The following is a 15,199-nucleotide window of genomic DNA, read 5'->3' as shown; positions in this document are numbered from 1 at the left end:
ATATGAGAGTCAAAGACCTTAACCATTATGTAAACTGGTCTTAAAAACTAGTACATGACAGCTTGCAAAATCATATAACAGCATGGAAAACACAAGCATAAGGAGAAGCAATGTACAAAAAAATTATGGCAAATTATTAATTTTACCAGTCATAAATCAGAATCCCCCATTATGAAATGGAAATGCCCTCCATGGTAAATATGCACAGCTCTCAAGACAGTCAGCCACTGAACCATAGTCCCATATGTGCAGAAAGTGAAACAGATTGGCCACATATGCCGAAGACTAGCTGGATTTTTAGATGTTGGGTAAGAGCCCACATACAATTAACAAGAGTATACTGGGTTCCATCAACCGCAATAGTCCCCAGTGAATCATTGTCAATGTACTGCCTTTTATATCTTGGTATTGCTAACAGACTCCATAGGATGCTTTCCCAGACAACACCAATATCATCCTGTTCAAGCCTTATGATCTGTGTAAACTTCAAAAAACCAACAGTCCTGGACTGCAACAGAGATTCATATTACAAGTATTATGCCTCAGCCTTGTTCTGTATACAGGGCAGGTCAGTAATGGTCCTTTGATGCATGGGCAAAAACTGGTTAAGGAAGAACAATGGCAGACTGTGCACTTTTGATATCCTTGTCCTGTAAATACTGGGTCAACCAAGGAGGTACATGTCATGGAACCACTTAAAACCTCTGTGGTTGCTATAGTCTGCTTAGTGAACAAGTTCTTATCTACTTTAATTTTTAGTTTGTTCTTCTCTAGTAACTTCAAATGTGTAAATATTTCAAAGATAATCTCAACTCTTGCTCTCTCACTTAATTTTGTTCTTCTGTCAGCAATAACTGTTCTTATTTCTCCTCTTAACACTTTCTACCACCTTCAATAAAAATGTCATTTAATTATGTTATTGTATCATAAACTTTTTTCTTTCATTTTTCTCCATATTGAATATTATTTTGTCTTATTTCCCCATTTTCTTTATAGAATTATTCCATCTGTCATTTCTCTTCTGTTTCATTTTTTCTGCTTTTCCAATATCTCATTGTAAATTTTCTATCCCTACTTCATCATTTCACTCTCTTCATTATGTACTGAATTTCTACAAAAGGCTACCTATAATGATGTATAGAATACAGCTAGCTAAATCATCTGTAATATTATTCCTTTCTCTTCCCTCTAATTCCCTTTCTTTATCTTCATTAAGAATTATACTGCTGCTTCACAGATTTCTATTTACAAAACTATGCTTTTATCAACAGAAACTTAAGGACATATTGTAATTTCCCCTTATTTTCATGACCTTTCTCATTTTATCTGTTAAAACTCTCAGTTCTTTCATAACAACGTATGATCCTTCCAAATCATACTACTAACACTGTTATTCTTTACCTTTCAATATATGTCTCCTTCACCTGTTTCCCATGCCCTTTAATCTTATTAATACTTGATCATAAGATATGACATGTTTTTTTCAAGTAGCTCAAAGCTGTCTTCAAGTTTTTCCTCTTGTCTTACTGTAACGCTACATTATTTGCATATGTAGTATTCACAGACACTGTACAGTTTCTGTATAATTTCCATCCCCTCTTTATTCTTTCATCTAAAGCTTTCTTGGCCACTGAGCTCAAACACGTATCAAAAGGAAAGAGATAAAAAATATTTCCTTGTTTTATTCAATCAGCAATCTTATATTTGTTTTCTTAACATTCATTTACAATATTCATGCAAAGATGTGTCTGTGTGTGTGTGTGTGTGTGTGTGTGTGTGTGCGTGTGTGTGTGTGTGTGTGTGTGTGTGTGTGTGTGTGCGTGTGTGTGTGTGTGTGTGTGTGTGTGTGTGTGTGCGTGTGTGTGTGTGTGTGTGTGTGTGTGTGTGTGTGTGTGTGTGTGTGTGTGTGTGTGTTGTGTGTGTGTGAAGCTCCATCTACCTGAGTTGACAGCACCTCAGGTGAATGTAAAAGATTCCACAGGACTTATCAAAAAGAGTAGGGAGTCTTTATTAAAAACAGTACAATAAATCATCATGACAACATAAATGTCAGTCACCACTCTCCTTAACCCATAACCAGTAATGAATAGTTTTCTATATAGAAGTCAAAGGAATTATAAATGCATACAAATTATTTGGTCAGTTTTAGGGTCTATGTCATATAATCGAACTTCCAAAATTTCAAACACCATATGTTCGAACTTGGAAGTTTGAAATATGACAATAACAAAACCTCAGAACAGCAAATTTTTTCTCAGGGAAAAATTTGCTGTTCCAAAAAACACACACAACACAAGCACACCAAAACCTAATAAACCTACACTACACCTTACATACACAACTATCTATGCACTAACCTTAACCCAAGCCCTAACCCTAAGGTCCGTCACTATCGCACACTTACCTTACCCATTCCCTAACCCTAAAGTCCATCACTATCGCACACTTACCTTACCTGTGCCCTAACCCTAAAGTCTGTAACTATCACAAATTTACCTTACCCATGCCTTAACCCTAATGTCTGTCATGTTTGCACACTTACCTTACCTGCACCCTAACCCCAACGTCCATCACACTCACACACTTAGCTTAACCCGATCCGTAACTTTCACACCACAGTATAGAAAATGTGGAAGCCATGGAAACAGCCAACTAAATTCTTTCCCTGGGAAAGAATTTGAATTTCCACGGCTTCAACATTTCTATTTTTTCAAACTTCCCCGGTCGAACTTCCAATACTCGACATTTAAGACGGTTGATTAAATAACAGGTACCCCAGTTTTATCTATTTGAATAACCGATCCATCCCATTATGAAACTACACAATCATAGCATACATCAGAGTTTGAAGGTCACTAATATGCTGCACTTGTAAGCATTTATTCCAAACTAATTGCACTCTTGGACATTCTACAAGGGCATGTAATAAAGTTTCCACAGAAGAAGAAAATAAACACAGCCTGACAATATAAAGTTTATATTTCATCTGCCCTTTAACTGGGAGTTTACCTAACTACAACTACAATCCCAACAAAAAATCTCTCCATCTCAGTATATGCTTAAACCTTATCTTTCTGTCCTGCATGCTGAATCTTAAGTCTCTCAATGCAGTCATCCCATGGATGAATTATAAAATAGTTTCCCATTATTTCAACATAAAAAATTTGTTTTCTGTCAGTTAATGTCAAGATTTTTGAACAATCTATCATTACACAACTACTTGACTATCTGCTAAACAACAGCCTCCGATCTGCATCCCAACACCGTTTTGGACCAAAACACAGGACCACTACTGCATTTGTAAGCTTTTCTAATACAATCAACAAGCTTAGAAATTCCAGCTTCCATGTCTCTTCCATCTTTCTTTACATGTCAAAAGCCTTTGATACATCTTTCCATCAGAAACTTCTCAACAAGCTGGCCTCATTATATCTCTCCCAGCCCACCCTTTCCTGGTTCTTAGCTATTTATCTGACCACCAGCAGGCAGTCTAATGGTATAATGAACTCTCTACCATTATACCAGCCTCAGTCAGGGTGCCTCAGTGATCTATAATTGGACCACTACTTTTCACTATTTTCACCAACAAACTCTCCTCAGCTACTTAACATGCTACCATTGTACAATATGCATACAACTCCTCCCTTATATGCTCAGCTACGTCCATTCCAGTACTTCTGCAAACAACTCAAAAAGTCTTCAATGACATAGAAAATTACCTCTTTGGATCCCAACTTGTCCTTAATCCTAATAAAACAAAGCTCATGCTCTTCACCAGCAACAAAAGACATGATTCCCCCCACACCCTTCACTATCTATTCCTCCAGCAAAACTTTAATTGCACTGGTTGAACATGCTAAGCTCCTTGGTCTTACCTTCAACAGCAAGACATACACCACAGTATGTACAAGTTTGACAAACATATAGTTACAATTATCAGAAAAGTAACCTTTAAGCTAGGAACCTCAAGCCTTACCTAACTGGCTTCACCGGAAACTCCATATCTAAGACTCACTTACTATCCACCCTGATATACGCCTCACCAATATTCACGAACCTTAGAAAAAGAGCTTTTCTCCCCGGGCCTCTGCTGAAAAAGGGCCTTTTCAGCTCAGTCAGACACCCCCAGTTAACAAATGTAAAATAAATAAAATAAAAATAAATAAAAACAGATTTAAATAAACTTGAATCCTGTTATAACAAAATAGCTACATTTGCCTCAAACCTCCCTAATAGATCACACCATTGCACAGCACTGCACCATCTAAAATGGCCATGACATCCTAATCTTCTTACCTACAAACAATTAATCTTCACTCTCTTACCATCTTTTATCACCCAAACAACTGCCCTGCTCTCAAACACCTTGTTCAACCCCACTCTAGCAGTAGATCCCTAAGATCTACCAACAAAATCTTACTATAAGTAACTAAATCCAACAATAGCCATGGTGATTCCTTGTTCTCAAACCAAATATTTAAAACATGGAATTCCATACCCCAAACTATACTCAATAATATCAATGCTTCCAAATGTAAGCAACTACTGAAGGAACACCTTAACGACAATTAGCTCTGCTCATGTACCAAGCCTGGCAGAAAAATAACTCTTTTCCTTCAACACCTTGTACAATGCCTCTCTCCCATATACTGTCTATCCAGCCTTATCCAGTTTCCACCCCTGCCCCATTTTGTACTTAATGACAATGTGTTCCACCAAGTCTTGTCTAGACATTTCACAATGTACAAGGGTACAAAACTGATGCATTTTATCCCACCACTATTTTTGTAATCTTATACATTTTTTTTCTCCTTAGGTGTTTCTCCCCTTGTACATTATTCATGTTATCAATCATTATGCAAATATCATTGTTCTATCCAGCTACTGTTACTTCTGAACTTTTCAAGTCTTGAAAATGCACTACCTTATGTATTGTATGTAAACATATATAATGTATTTTTCCTTGTAAAATATTTCTTATGTAATACTTATTTTGGTTAAAATATTCTATCTGTAATGCAGCTTTTTTCCCCAGGCCTCCACTGAAAATGGGCCATAGGCCTAGTCGGACCTTCCCAGTTAACAAATGTAAACTCAATCAATCAATCAATCAATCAATCAATCATGATAACAAAGGGATCTTCCAGTCTGTAAGTGTTTTGTACACTGTCTTGTGTTTTCCTTTAACTGAAAACATCTCCCTTTTTACAGTGTCTGTAAAATATGCACCATAATATTGGAGAAATGATGACATCTTGTACAATAGAGACTTCATATTTCAACTCAAAACAAATCTGATATAAATATGAAGAATGTAATAAAATATTGGGGTAATCAGAACTAAATCAGATCTAACCCACCCTGAGTAATAAAGCATATCATATTCATGTTGTTTAGGATTCAAATGAGCACCGCATAAAACTGAAAAATGTAAACTCAGTAATCATGTCTATAATGAGAATAGAAACAAATAAACTACACCTAAGTAATTTCAGTTGCCTAAAACAAAATGTAAAAGATATACCTTTTTACTATAGGACAACTAAAAGCTTTCCATGTAGTGAGAATATTTTGTAATGCCTCCAGCCTTTCTTTCTGTTGATTAATAATTGCTTCTTGTCAGACAATACACCTTAATTTTTTTCGAGATGCTGCAAAAAGGTATATAATAAATCATAGCATCGTCCACAAAACAATGACTTTTTAATTTTATTAATGACCAATCCTACTGTGCAAAAAGTTCATTAAACTATTTAACCCAAACAATATTTTTACAACACTATAACTTTAAAGTTTATCAACATTGTACTGCCAGACATATTCTTTTCTCAGTAAGTTGTTCACCCAAGAATAACAATGTATTTAATCTTTTGTAATCTTTACATATCCCACCTCTCTTATAGAATATGTTTACCTATACAATTTCCATGCATTAATATTTTTTTATATATACACCATCTACTGTCCTGTCTTTTTCTGCCACCCCAGGATCTCTAAGTCTTCTTTCTCTGTATGCAATCTCTGGGTGTATTTTCCATTATATAGATACTGTTGGAAACTCTATCATTAATGGATAATGATTATTACTGTACCATAATAGCAGGCATGAGATGTTACCTTTAATGTACATATCATGCTTTTGTTACTATGTGTTACACTGGACTGAAGCTGAAATATGTTACTTTGTTGATCAGTCCACTACTCCGGCCAAATATCAAAAAATAAATAAATCAATAAATTTTACCTCAGAATAATATATTCTGACAAAATGTCCCTCTTATTAATGTGTAATGCACCTGGGCTGACACTCCACGTTAAATATCCACATTCATAACAATTAGCTTACTTTTTCCATTTATCGCACTGTTTTACAACATGACCTGCTTTATTACAGATATTGCATTTTACTGGTTGCACTCTATATTTTAATACTCCCCTTCTTGATTAAAAAAAATATCAATATGAAATAGTGTGAAAAATGTCCAGTCCAAAATAATAGTTGTCTTTTAATGTCTTTTTATTTCTACATTAATATAAGAGTTTATTTTTGCATCCCTTTTTCTTCCCTACAGCTTCATTCCTGAAACGCATTTAATAATAATGATCTGATTTGTTAACCAGCTAAGACAACTGGACATACAGTCTCTTTTTCAACTGTGACCTGGAAGCAATTTCTGGGTAAGTGACTTGCACAAGGTCATACAGAAGGCAAATGAGGGTTGAGGGAATCAAAACTTGTACCACAGGAGCTATAACACAAAACCTTTACCTCTGTGCCAACAAGTCTTTGAGCAATTACTTCTCACCAGTAGAAAAAACAGAGAAGAGATGTTTTTTCCCATGGTGCTTCACTCTTCTTCTTCTCACGTTATTTACTAAATAACAACAAATCATTTTCACTCTCATTACAAATCATTTTCAGTCTCATTTGGATCACCATAGATCATTGATATACCTCTTTTCTCAAACACATTTTTATTAACATATCTCATCTTTTGTTCAATCCCAATATTTTCTGTAATTTAGGTGTCAGAGCTGGCCTTCGGTAATGATTTTAAAACCTTTATTCCTTCTTACAATATATGTTACACCTGTGTCCTTCTCAAAAACAATGGGGCAATTTATCCACTCTTCTGGTTAAAATTGTCTCTGTCAGTATGAATGCCATCATAGGTAACGAAGTAGTCCGAATGACATGCACACATACATACATTAATAAATAAATGTGCATATCAAAGAGGTAAGGACTAAATAAATGCAAAAATGTAAAAATACACATATCAGTACTTATATACATGCATACACATGTACATGCATATATGTATGAACAGAGGTAATGACAGCAAATTCCTCTTTTAGATGTAGCTCTATTAAGACTTTCATGAGTACAAATAATGTGAACCACGATCTACTTCCATACTATTGAATATATAAAGTATGCATTTCTTAATTATTTTAAATTAATTCTTTGGATTCCACTGACTGTAATGTGACCTGTTACTTCAGCACTTTCTCAAAAACTTTACTTGGAGGAATTTACTTAATGCCCTTTAAAGTTGAGATGTGACTTGTCGCAAGTATTTCCAGTGTGACATCATTTGCAAATGAGTTAAGCAATAAAACCTACCACCAGCTATGTATGTATAAAGAAACTATTATATTTCTTACGACTGTCCTAGCTTACCTAAGATTACCCATTTTTAATTAGAAGAGACACAACAGACCCTTAATTTCAGTCACACAGCTAGCATACAAACTCTGCTTCTGTACAAAGTTTGCCATACATGTGGCTAATGGTATGTCATAATCTGTACCAAGTTATGCAACAATTCACACAAGTTTCAGCATGCACCTTAATATCCCATAATCATCACTAAACTGCTGGTGCAGCTCCATAGAAAGGGTCCCCCACAGGCATTAAATTACACCACAAGGATACAGCTATACAGCACTCACATAAATCTTTCACATCAAAGACATTGCACAAAAAAATTAAGCCTACTCTGTGTTGCAGATTTCATACAATTTGTCATCTGATTTTAATTTACTTCAACAAAGTACTTGTGGTAATCACAGATGCTTTGAAAACTATACGCAAAACAACATTTTTCAAGATAAAGATAATGGTTTTCATTAGGTAAGTAATATGTAACTGTTATGGAAAGAACTTTGAGGCTCATTGTGTTATGTTCTCCTTAAGTACATTGTCGCGTAAGTTTCACTGCCACAGGCAAGTAAACAAGAAAAAAAATGGAGGATGAAATAAACTTTGAAGTTTTAAGTACACTGGTTACATTCTGGCTGCTTTCAAATTATAAACTGCAAGGGGGATTTGTTAGAACATGTTATCAGAAAGATACACACACTTTAAAACAGCAAGATGTAGAGAAAGCTTTGTAATACTGATTTATGTAAGGCTTGCACAGTACGGCACCTAAAAAAAAAATAAAGAAAAAGAAAGAAAGGAAGAAAAAGAAATAGTTTGGAATGAGACTATAAATATTATGGAACAAAGGTAAAAATTCATGCAAGCAATGCAAATCATTCATGTACCATACAAGCAAAGCATACCAAATGTCCCATCTTCAAATACATGAAATTAAAAGAGTACACTCAGCCATACAACTGTATCTATAGTGATACATGCATATTTTAATACACACTATCCAGTTTGATGTTTCTAATGTAACAGCTCTGATAAAGACATTACATATTAGAATTCTGTATTTAAGATACATACGTAGGAAAAGTACAATTATATTGAGGTCATGTAGCAGCTGCAATTTGGATCAGAAATCATACATGTCTGACTATCCCTGACACCGTCAGGCCAGAGGAAGAGGAAGACTGGACAAAGCACAGCAGTGACCTTCCTAATGTCCTTCAGCTCTTCGTAAAACAGCAGGGAATGTTATTTAAAGAGTGAGACTGCTGTTTGTCAGGCATACTTCCATATGGTTTAAAAGTGAAAAAATGCGATCATATGAAATAGAGTCAGGTCTATGCAAATGTTTAACTGTGCTCTGTTGTTTTGGAACTTAAACTGTTCAAAGTATTTTTAAGAAGTCTGATGTAGTTGTTTTGTAGCAAAAACACTTCAAAATGCTTTATTCAGACGTTTGTTGTAACTAGTTGTTTTTTACTTAAACTGTTCAAAAATGTTTTATTCAGAAGTCTTTTGTAGTTATTTGTTTTATAACTTCAATAGTTCAAAAATGTTTTATTCAGAAGCCTGTTGCCATTGTTTGTCTAAAATGAATAAAATGGAAAAGAAAAAGACTCCCATAGATCCAGGTTGACACATTTTTGTTTTAGGTGAGCATGTTTTATACAGCAACATAGACAAATCTCACATTTTCACTGTAATACTGTTTTTTTTAACTGCATCTGTCCATCCCCTCTCCCTTTGGGGACAATTAACATGTCCATTTTTCATGTGGTCTTAAAATATCCTTAGTGATTATAAATTCTTGGAATTATGCAATGGAAGAATCATGCCACATTTATTACATGTTCAAGAGTGAGGAATGCAAAGTTTGTGAAGTAAAGGAATACAAATAAATGCAGATATACACTGTACATATATATGAAGACATTAATCCTCTATACCCAGCTTTGTCATTCACAACAACAACCAATGTCCACTTGAAATCACCACATATTTTACTTATCATGGGCTTTCCTATCAGATCTAAAACTTTGCTTTTACTTACTAAATACAATTGTTGAATTTGTGTTGCTTGGTTCATTTTATTCTGGATTATCTGGTCAATTTTATGGACTAAAGCTCTACTCTGTATTTGTTCTGGTTATTTGAAGAATTTTGTTTGGTTCCAACAACAGACACACTTGTATTTTAAGAACAAAACAGCATATAGAAGAATGAGCTGTAAACTGAACGATATTCTAACTGTGCACTCTAACCCACTTTTGGATTCTACTCGTAAGGTTCTACTATTACAGAATAATAATTTACAACATAATGAGGATGAATACAATCATTTACATCTGTTTAACGTTCTTGAGAAAAAAATAAGGAAGTTTAAAACCTTACAATGGCAGTGTTATAGTTTTTTGGTGTATTTAGAACTGGGCATAGTCCCTCGTGGCTTAAGAGTTTTAAAAATGCCCTCGTATGCTAATATGTATCCAATGTTATTGCAGAAAGGGCAAGAAATCAACTTACAACTAGGTCTGAACTACATGACGCTAATGAAGCACTTTTTTGTCAAGATTGAGGCAGATTTACATAGTGAAATTAATGACCTAGAAACTACAATTTCTTCATCAAGTTTATTTACGAAGTTCATTTCTGACTATCACAAATTATTGGATAAATTCTCCAAATTAGATGAGACTTTGGAGAAAGTTAAAAAACATAAATTAAATAGGGACATAAATGATTATAATAATGAGAAGATTTTCATATGGCCAAAATCAAAACGAAATACCATTATTCAAGCAACTAAAAGAATTGTGAATGTTAAAGATAAGTTGCCTTGTTAAGTGGATACACTTGATGATGTTAGTGTGCCTTTAAATTCCAACCAGCAGAATAATATGCAGGCCAAGCTAATTGATATATAGCAGAGGGAAATGGCAGCTGAACTAACCAATGAAAATGAGCCTTCTAAGTCACTCAGTACATGTCTACAACTGATAAAAAACTCCAAATACCCAGAAATGGGTTTTCAACCAGGTCAAACAGTGGTACAGATAAAATTACCAGAGCAAATTGTGATGAAGAAACGCGAATGCTCCAGAGGTCAGTCTATGAAAAGAAAGGGGGGAAGGAGATGGAGTAACTCCAAAATACAAAATTAACATAATAGTTGTGTTATTAACTTGTCAAAAATAGAATTAATGCCGTCGGATACATCATTACTTAATAAAGGGCTGAAGTTCATTCCTTCAGCAATAGACAGCCTAAGCAATACATTGACTGATTTAAAGCTGTTCACATGTAGGTTAGATTTCAAACTTATATTTAAACAGACTGCCATAATGAAAGAAGATACATGCAGACATTCTAGCACATTTATACTCAACAGTCACCTGATCATAATTGTTTTTTATAACTTGTGTTGAGAAACAAATTAGAGAAGCATATAACAATAGTTGTTTCAAAAAATCTTTAATCTTTCTGTATCTGAACATACATCTTTGAAAAAGCTTGAAATGAATAAAGATATTGTTATTAAGGAAGCCAATAAAGGCAGCACCATTATTATTATGGATAGAGCAATGTATTTGAATAACATGCGTTTATTATTATCTGACACTCACACCTTTAATGTGGTAAACAATGAGGATGTAGACAAATTTATTATTGATATTAATAGGGAAATTTTTGACTTACAACTTATGAATGATATTAATATTGAATTATTCAAATATTTCACTACTCTATTTCCCAAAATATCAGTATTATATGGGTTACCAAAGATCCATAAATGTTTAGAACCCCCCATGAGACTTATCGTCTCTGGGTAGGGATGGATAATAGAACCCATACCAATATTTTTGCAAAATATTCTGTCAAAACATCTACAGCATGTAAAAAGTTATATAAAAGAGACTGCTGATTTTTTAAGAAATTTATATGATTGATTTAGTGGTAATAAGGAAAACAATAGTAATAATATTTTGATGGTGGTGCTTGATATTCAGTCATTGTTCACTGTGATACCAAATACATATGGTATTGATGCAATTAGGGAATTGCTGGTAAAAAATGGGCATTATACAGGAAGATATGTTGAAACATTATGTGAACTGTTGGAAACTGTACTTAATAACAACTATTTTGTATTTGATAAGAAAATATATCGCCAGGTCTCAAGTGTAGCAGTGGGTACTCCCATTGCCAACACCTGTGCTAACTTTGCATTGGATAAATGTGAAAATCAGTTCATTTATAATGGACCAGTACAATATTCTTAAAAAAATTAGTTGTTTTAGGTGATTTGTGGATGACGTGTTTTTCATATGGCATGGCACTAGGAATGAAGTGGATTCTTGTGTAAATGTTTTAAATACTAGCACAGATTTTCTACGGTTTACTATGACTTGTTCAGAACTTAGTATTAATTTTCTTGATGTTACTATTCTTTATGATGGCATCAACATTCAAACAACAGCTTTTAGAAAGCCAATACATAGGAATAAGTTCCTACATCATAATAGCATACATGCTCAGTGGCGGCTGGTGACTTCAAATTAAAGGAGGGCTGCAGGAGACAGCTGATTGGGTGGGGCCAATGGGAAAGGGTGTGGCCAGCTAGAAAGTGGTGGAGCTATGTTCAAAACCACAACAACTGGAACTTTAATTAAATACGCTGCCCTGGGTGCCAAACAGTCATTATGAGAGTCCAATCAAGACAAAATGAAGTGTAGAAGAAAAAAATATTTCAATGCATTGGCTACATGACAACTTACTTAATATCCAGATGGAAACAGGTTGTGAGGCATGAACAAATAACTAACTTTTTAAATACATTACTGGAATGCCAGTCAAAATCAAGTATAAAAAACAAGCAGCACTGAACTCAAACCACTATTCCTTGCACTGCAGTTCTAATTATAATTTATATTCAGCTTTATAAAAGTACCAAGTAACATGCGGAAAGTAGCAATCTCTGTGATACCCCCACTTGTAAAAATGTTTCTTATCCAAAAAAGACCTGCTGCCTGACACAACTATCTGCTTGTTTCATGGGGAAGACATGATCAAAGTAAAAAATTTACAGCAAACAAGAAACAAACTCAAGATAAATTGCTTAAAGGAGTCCTGCACAAGTTATGGACCACACATCATAGATTGGCATTCTGTTTCGTTTATGGGTAAAGCCTGCAAAGATGACTGCAAGTCTCCAACAAATGTAATGAACTTCTGAAAATACTGTAATCCTGTCCTTTTATTACAAATACTGTCATATGCATTTCAATACCCAAGGCTTATACATTATCTAGTTATGTAAATATTCTCTACATGGCAACAACAAAAAGGCTTTCAATGCTGGTAATTCTTTAACAGTTTGCTTATTAAAACTTACTTGCATCTTACAATCTCCAACAAGCTTACCTGATGGTCATTAAATCATTGCTACTTAAACAGAGCATCAGGGCACTGTGACAGCATACATTTCCTGAATAATAAGAAGCATAAATCAACAGTACAAAAATATGACAGAAAACCATAACATTCTGCAAAAGCAAGGACAGATGAAAAGCCACGGTCATACTTGTGGTCTACCTTGGATGGGGGAATACTCTGCACACTTACACTGCATAACTGCTTCTTGCCTTCCTTGGACACATCCAGAGCCATTACAATGGGGAGTGGGGTGCAACGAGTATGTCACAATTTGAAATGTCTCTGGCTGACGGTGATGGCTCTGACACTCATACCTCTCAACTTCAGAGCAAGAAATATGGACAAAGCCATACATAGAACTAGAAGTGGGACACAAGCCCAAAAATAAGGACAATTTTTAAATATTGCTCTTCTTAACTTAGATAATAGAACAGTAGTAGGTCTTGCATTAGTATGAATTTTCTGAAGGGTACGAAATCTGAAACTCAAATGTCTGCCATTATTTTCTAACTTCAGTCTTTAATGACTTGCCACTAATTTGCCAGAAAACCACAATTTTATGAAAAACAGACCAAAAATGTGATGCAAAAATATAAAGTTGCCACACAATACAGCTGGGAACCTGTCAAAAAAGGGACACCTTTTTATTATTAACACTGTTAACTTGAGCAGCTAACAAAAATAAGAGCATCTACATGCATTTCTGAAATAAAAGTAATCTATAACTCTGATTATTACAGTTATATGTAATTGTAAACCCTCCACATTTTCATCCAAAATTGCCATTTTGAGGAGGGATTATTAGGGGAGAGCAACATTTTGAGCCAAATTCGGGGACAATTGAGATGTTTGGATATTCCTAATTCTACAAAGTGATTTGCATGTACCTCTCAACCTCTTAATGCAGGAAATCTGGACAAGGCCAAATATATTGGGGGAACATACAAACACTACTAAAAATTGCTCTTGTATAAACTTAAGACAGTTGATAGAATAGCAGGTCTTGCATTAGCATGCATTTTTCTGAAGGTTATGACGTCTGAAACTCAATGTCTGTCATTTAGTGACTTCATTCCTAAATGATTTGCTAGAAAACCACACATTTTATGAGGAACAAACCAAAAATAAGAAGCAAATATCTATTAATTCTGCAAAAATATGGACAACTGAGAGGTATAGTTCAACTGGGACTGTCTGAATTTGCTACCCTTCCCCCCCTCACAAAATCATGGTCGAATGGAGCCTCCTCCCTGCAGCCATTCCAAAGTCCCATTCCTTGGTTATTTTGCTCCATTTACCATAAACAATGTAATGTGCATACTGCTTTACTTCTCTGATGATTTAGATTTCATTTGAAAGTTTTATTTTGCATTTTGCAGCACAAACCCTAATAGATATCTGTTAAACAAAGCAATGCAGTCTCACAATGAAAATAGACTTAGCATTAAAACTTCTCTGCCCCTGAAACTGACATGCATTGAAACAGCAATGAAACCCACATTCAAAGAAAATACATTTTGCCAGTGGCAGACAAAGATTAACTTTGGACTGTTTTCAAAATCATAGGCCCCTTGAACATGAAACATACACATGCCCTTTGATACACCTTCCTGACTGTATTACATTATATTCCTTGTACAATACAGTACAATTGATAGAGGAAATTTTAAATTTATTGTTTTGAACATTTTTCCAGTAAACAATGAAACAAAATGCATGCACCAATGACAAAACTGCCCAATTCAGAACATTTCCATCATAAAAAGTCTACTCAACTTTCTATAGTCCACCAGTATCAGTAAATATGCACAATCTCTGAAGTAGTAAAATCCACATTAAAGAAATCTGTAACTAATAAAGAGGTTGCTGCTAGCAAACAACTTTATATGTCATTGTTTCATCTACAAATAAAGTGCCTGTTGCCCTGCCCTTGAAGAATAAATTGCCTATGTTGCATTCATTAAAAAAATGATAAGCTAGTAATATCGCAATAGGGAATGGATGGCAAACTGACAACAGGTTCATAGTTACTAGGTATCTTTGCCAAAAAGGACTGCAGCATCCACCCCCTTTACAACACAGTACAGCATCAGCAATGCATCT

This window comes from Protopterus annectens, chromosome 4.part0, assembly GCF_019279795.1.
Source record: "Protopterus annectens isolate FY-2018-M chromosome 4.part0, PAN1.0, whole genome shotgun sequence".
Classification (NCBI taxonomy): Eukaryota; Metazoa; Chordata; order Ceratodontiformes; family Protopteridae; genus Protopterus; species Protopterus annectens.
This window is presented reverse-complemented; position numbering follows the sequence as displayed.